Below are 7,246 nucleotides of genomic sequence, written 5' to 3'. Positions count from 1 at the left end.
TGAACCTGTTGGTTTCGAGACCCTTAGGTGAGGTATCTAGGACATAGATTTCTGAGCAGTCCCATACTTGGACGAAATGTCCGTCTAAGGCTTTTAGTTTTTCACTGGTGGTCTAGCATAGGTCGACTCATGAATCCAACTATTAAAAACTATATTCTAATTGTAGTTTCATCGTGTTAATAGTGTGGTGTGTGCTACTTATATTGACATAAGTAGTATATGATGTTAGTTGTGAACAGAATGTCTGGCAGCAAAGAGACAAGAGGATCGAACAGTAAAGAATGGAAACAGGATGCAATTTGTATGAAAGTGCAAGAACAATGAATTCTGAGTCATTATGAGACAATCGATGGACATTTTGCGAATTAAGTATTTACTTTATGATTGTTAGGTTTTATTAACAAGTCCTATGATTTTGTCTCATTTACACCCCATCGTCCCCACCCATGTTCTGTTCACTACAATAGTAGTAGTAGTGTAATGAACAAAAAAACCCAACGGGGTTAACCAAATGTATTACAGAATCTCTTAGTAAAATCTGAGAATCATACAGCGAATTCTTCATTTGCAAAATATCCATCAACAGTCTCAGACTTCATCGTTCCTTCATGTAAACACCAATCCTTCTGTGTTCAGATTCTCTTCTTCTTCGATCTTTTTAACCTTCTACTACCAGACATTTCATTTCCTATTGATGATACATACTACTTATATCTATCGATATCTCTAGTACACACCATAGTAGTAGTATGAGTAATGAAATAAAACTATGCATAATTATAGATGTTAATAAACAAAGATGGATAGTGGTTAGCAGTGGAATCCAGAACGCGTGTTTCTTCCTATTTGGAACTCGTCAGTTGGATATCTAACATCTAACATTATAATAATGATAAGCACTTCATACAATATCATACTGTATTCAACATAATACACAATAAAAGCAAATCCATTAGTGAGTGCCAGTTTATAAATAAATCTTGTTTTTTTTTGCTTCTCTCACACTATTTTACAGATGAATAGTTAACCATTCAGATTGAATTTAGTTTTAGGTATGTCGGTCTATCGCCCCGGAAACAATCTCTCTCTCTCTCTCTCTCCATATATATATGGGTCCCATTCTGTATTATTCATATTTAGATTAATAGACTGTCATAAATATATTATATTGCTTTCTATCGTTTATTTCTATTTCTTCCCTGTTGTCACATCTAAATGAAAACCCAACTACAAATATTCGTGGTGTGTATAAATAAACACATACATATGTATATATAAATATGGATAAAGCTTAACGATTTCATCCCTTGTAACATTCTATAAACTCAGGTATATCAATGTATATTCTGTTGATCATGGTTTGTAAGTAGTATGGATGTATGTATGTGTCTATCTATGTATGTATGTGGTTATATGGGCAAGTACTTACTTAGAAGAATTTGTTATCTATGAAACAATCCTTAGAATCTTTTTTCTACAAGTTCAAATGTAACAGACATATATTATCAAGGCATAAGACAACGGACATAGATACAAATAAATATTCTCTCCCCCCCCCTCCCCGCACCCTATTCTTTTTTTTTGTTCGTTTTAGTCACCATCATCATTTGCATCATTTTCAATTTTAAAAATAAATAACTTTTACAATCGTTATATGATAACAGTATCCTGATAATCATTCATATATCTAAGGAGATCATTGTTCCTTTGTCATATACATCATAAATGATCATGATTTAGGATTTAATTACACTGACCATGAATGATGATGATTATTCATTCATTAAAACATTCGATATTGAATTCATTCAATTCCAATTTCACATGGATACATTGGATAAATAAACTTTCATTTAGTTTATGGAATTAAAAAAAAATACTACCACCAACACCACCCTCTTACCCCCCAATGAATTATTCGAATCATTATGATATAAGTAAGTGAATTGAATGTTTATAAGAAAGAAAATAATTTCCGACCCTCCTCCCCCCCCCAATTTTTTTCTTTAATGTAATATTCATTCATTAATAAATGAATGAAATTAGACATTAACACTGTTGGATACTGGGTAGTTCAGTAGTCTGGAGATTAAGATCGATAGGTCCTGGATTTGAATCCTGTGAATGGGATTGTGAATGTGCACTGACGAGGAGTTCTATCATAGGATGAAACGGTCGTCCAGTGCTTCTAGGTTTTCTATGGTGATTCATGAATTCAATTATTAAAGATTTAAAAACTGTTGAAAACCTTTTAGTGTTAAGTAATCATTTCATTGATGTTTTGTATCTATAATTAAGTTTTAAATAATGAAATATAGAGAATTTTAGGAGTTTTTAATAAATGTTGTTTTATTTATTTCATATAAATTATGTTTCTGATTAAGATCATGAGCCGATCAGTGTTAGATCACAGTTGAAAATTTGGAAGAAATGGACAGTCTTTCCGTCCTATCATAGGACTCCTCAACAGTGCACATCCATGATCCCACTTAAGGGATTCGATCTCGCGTGTGAACGCTTAATCTCTAGACGACTGAGACGGCATTCAACAGTGTTAATGTCTATTCTCAACCAATCTATGAATTTGAGTGTCCAATGTTTCTAGGTTTTCAATGGTGGTCGAACATCAATCGGTTGATGATCTCAATCAAAAACTTAATAAACTCCACAAACCCATAGTGATAAAACGGATTTATATTGTAGTAATAATAATAATATTATTAATGGCTTTATTCAATATCATATTTCGGGTACAATGTAGAATTTCCAGGTCACCAAGTTACCGTTTCTTATTTCTTGATCGATTCTGACGACACATACTGAAATCTTGTAGTGATACTGAGCAATTGTCTTGTAAATCATTTAACCAGGATTGTTGAATCATTACGATACATGTTTCAAGTTAATAGGAATTAAAGATAATCCATCTTGCCAATAAGTGATTAGCAGTTAGATGTTAACAGTTCAGGAATCGACATCTGATTAATGTTTATTCTTTTCAATACATATTGACAGCCATCATGATGTCTCTCATTGGGCTCTTTTGTAACTTGTACACCGGAAAGTCGTAAACCTTTCACAAACACATCTGAATAGGCTATGTGATGAATAGACATAATGATGTGTTAAGACAAACATAATAACAGATCACTTGTTGAAGTGTCTATATGACAGGAGTAGGTATCTCAGTGATTCAAGCAGACTGCCAGTTGAAACTCTAAATTAGTATGTCCCAACTGTCGACCTAGTTGGGTTTCTCAATAGACGATAGATGAATGATAATATGATCTAGAAGACATATTTCATAAATAAAGATGATTGTGTAAAGAACTAGTTTATTCAACATGGAGGGAAAACTAGTTTACTCTTTAAATCATTATGATTTGTATCTATCAAATGATTTTTTTATGTATTTCATTATTGACAATCTTTCAATAGTGTTATAACTTGTGGTTTTGTGCCTTTGGTGCTTTGTTTTTCACCCCGTCGCCAATAGTTACAACTTGTGACCTGTGTGTCCCTATTAAAATATAAAATAATGATACCATCAATTAGGCAACAGTGAATTATCGACCGGATCAATAACGTATAAAACCTGTACCACCAGTCTAGAGTACTTATCGGTCATGCTTCCCGCCAAGTCCTGCCTGTTAAGTTCAGAACACCAATCTCAGCCTCTGCGATATGAATCATTTATTTCAAACATGCTGGGTTTATATGCAAAACAAGCAGACCACATCGATAGTAATTGATAGACTGGACATAACTCAATAATGGTAATTAGTATCATATTAGTTTATAATAAGAGGAATATGAATAGTTTAGTTACTTAACAATTATACAATAAAAAATATACGTATAGTCTTGGTTCGTAAGTGGATCCCAAAAGTTATCAATTATTATTCACATCGGGATACACATTCCATCCCTGTCGTTGGGATCTTCAAAAAAGGGGAGGTGTTTTATCCTTGGTTGATAATTCACTGTTGTCTAATTGGCGGTATCATTACATTACACATTAATAAGGACACAGGGCACTAATTATGACAAATGGCGACGGGGTAAAAAACATAGAACCACGGGAACAAAACCACAAGTTATAACAAATATAATATGGAGTATAGTAATACTCTATAATATTGGTTTATTAAAATTCCCTTTTATTGGGTTATATGTGACACTCGATAGCCTAATCGATAAATGTCAGTAAAATCAATATATAAATGGGTTTGATTTGATTTAAAGGTGAATATGTTTTTCAAGGGCCTAATAAATCTTCATCTATTATCAGATCTGGTTATCTCTATTATTGACGTCTTCCATAGTCTCTAGGTATATCGTATCCATCAGTTTAGATTGATGTATATTAAAGAGTGATTTTTAGTCAAAAATCAATTACATATCAATCAGTAGAATGTGTTCATAACTACCTACTTAGAATAAGTTCCTTGTAGTACATCCAAAAATTCAGGATAGAAACACAAATATAATAAATTTTATATCATAAAATGATCCATAGATAGATCCTTGGTTTTAATTTCACGAGGGTGGGGTGGGTCGTGGATATGCACTTTCGAAAAGTATTATATTGGGACAATACAGCCATTTATTGCTTCCAGGTTTCCCATAGTGATAATATCCACAAACCTCCCCCCCCCAATTTCTGATTAAAATAAAATGAAACACTGTGTTTACCAGCACTTATTAACAAGATAAAAGGAGAAACAAAAACATAATTCAACTGTACTGGGTATGATATAAACAACGAACATCACACATATTGTGTATAATTCAAGTCTCTGTCTTTGTTTTCTTTATTGGGTTTTTCCTATTCAAGTATCCATTTCCGTAATAAACCTTTTATTAGTAAGAGTATCATTAACGATCGATTAACAATACATTGATGTACTAACAGTTTATTACATCATTTCAACTTCAATACAATTATTTATTGACTTATATACTTACATCTGTTATCCTCAATGAAGTATAGGCCATTGATGCACATTCTCTAAATCATTCTGTCCTGGGTCTTCTTTTGTAGTTCTATCCAATTGTTGTTCATTCTTCTCATATCTGTTTCTATTTCTTGAACTAATGTGTTCTTTGGTTTTTCTCTTCTTCTTTGACTATGAGGATTCCAAGTGAGGGCTTTCCTTGTGATATAGTTGAGTACTTTCCTCAATGTGTGTCTTATCCAATTCTAGCGCATTTTTTATTTCTTCCTTCGTTGGGATCTGGTTTGTTCTCTCGTCTACAATAGTTTATTACGAATAGTGTCTGGTCAATTTCGATACAATGAACAAGATTAATTCTATCCTCTCGTTTTGTTCTTGCTAACGATGGTGAGAAGCTTATTTCTTCGTAAAACTTTTGTTTATAGAGACTCTAATTCAGGTAAATATTGATTCAGTAATTATGAATTTCAGAGTTTTGATTGAAATCACGAATCGATCAATTTTAGACCACGATTGAAGAACTGAAATCCCTGAACGACCATTACGTTCAAGTATACGACTCCTCAACAGTGTGGATTTACTATGCCGCATGTAGGACTCGAGCCCAGGACCTTCAGTCACGCCGTTGTATGCCAGGTCAGTGGTCTGGAGCTTAAGTGTTCAAGTGTGAGACCATAAATTATAGATTTAAGTGCCGTGTGCAGGATCGTGAATGGGCACTGCTGACGAGTCCCATACTAGAAAGAAAATGCCATCCAGGTCTTCCAAAATTTTAATCGTGGTCTAACAATGAGTGATTCATAATCTCAATCAAAACTCAACATTCTCCACAACCCTATGCTGATGATCATGATTTAATTTATAATAGCTTGGATTATCGATTCTTGATATTCCGACTAAAATTTGATCAGTCTTGCTTGGTATATGTTCGTCTCATGGGGACTGTCTAAATGTAACCATTGTAATAGAAGCCAGTGTAGAGTAGATGAAATGTAGCTACCAATGGAATACAGAATAAACGTGTTATGTTGTATAGAACTAGTCAGTTGAATGTAACTCATTATTAAGATTTGAATATAGTCTCTGTTGCTTCAAACGCTAATGTTTTATCCGCTGATATGTAGAGTCCGGATGGCAATTCACTTGTGTTATCTAAGCAAAAGGAACTGATTCGAATGCCGATGTGAGTATCATTTGTGAGATGCAGATACATCTAGCTAAGAAGTTCCAAATAGGACGAAATGACGTGTCCTCAAATCCACTTCTAGTCACATTCCATCTATTTTATATGAACATTCTCTGATGGGATATGATATTTATTTCAAATTATCGGTGTTCTAATTCGAATATGTTGGCTTTGTTAGTTGAATATTGATGGTAGATCACATTCAATCGGTGTTAAATAACCTCAACTGTGGTACGGAATTGTGTTGGTTCGCATAATACACTAGTTATTATGGTGAAGTAAATGGGGTAAGGGGATTAATATCAGAACAAATAAAGTGATTGAACGTCTATTGAGAGCAGAATCAAGAATCATGCATTAGGAAGTATACTTGAGAACAATCATCAAACCAAAATCGGTTAGGATATCAAATCAATCAGAATAGTAGCTAGCTACACTGCAACTCGATCGATGGCATTCGATCACTAATTTCTCAGTAATTGATTTGTGTAAGACACTGAGGTGTGCAGAAGCTTTCCACAGTCTGAATAAGTCATCGTCGACCTACCTGACTGTTTCATTAAATACTATGAGGTGAAATCTATCGAAAAGTACGCTTGTTCCCTAATCAACTCACATAAGCTTAGATGTGGGACATTTTACATCAACTGTCTTCAACTACCCACTATGAATGCTTCATAGATTCTTGATAGATCTCTATTTAACAGTTTTACATTACAGATTACATTAAAGGTTAGATAGTCTTTAAAGTGCAAGTATGATTGGATGATTGTTTGGACTGTGGAATATGGAGTTCCTGATCACTCAGTGTTCACGATCCCACCATGAGTTTACCCTTTAGACTATTCCGTTGAAATAGTGATTGGAACTCATGGAGTTAACAGATATCATATGATTGTGTAGTGAAGCAAGTGGAAATAGATTAATGATAATAAAGATAGATATGAATTGAAGAATACCGACAATGATGTAATTTAAACATGGGAGAGAGTTGCAGCAATGAGTGACGTAATAAATGACAAGGTGTGGGGCGTAATATTACCAGGCCGAAGAAAGAAAGATTTATTACTGCCTCATTTCAGATACATAGATCTGGTTTTTG

At 33.7% G+C, this 7,246-nt stretch overlaps 1 protein-coding gene across 1 annotated transcript in view; it reads left to right on the top strand.

The window, feature by feature from the left end:
* The first annotated feature begins 862 nt into the window (after positions 1-862).
* Positions 863-7,246, top strand: part of MS3_00009722 (uncharacterized protein) — a 57,121-nt gene continuing 50,737 nt past the window's right edge. Inside the window, exon 1 of the mRNA XM_012937906.3 lies at positions 863-1,937. The gene's annotated coding sequence lies outside the window, so the exon portion shown is untranslated. The remainder of the gene's footprint in view (positions 1,938-7,246) is intronic.

Source organism: Schistosoma haematobium, chromosome 7 (assembly GCF_000699445.3).
Source record: "Schistosoma haematobium chromosome 7, whole genome shotgun sequence".
Taxonomy (NCBI): Eukaryota; Metazoa; Platyhelminthes; class Trematoda; order Strigeidida; family Schistosomatidae; genus Schistosoma; species Schistosoma haematobium.
Note: the sequence above shows the minus strand (reverse complement) of the source record. Positions and strands in the feature narration are given on the sequence as shown.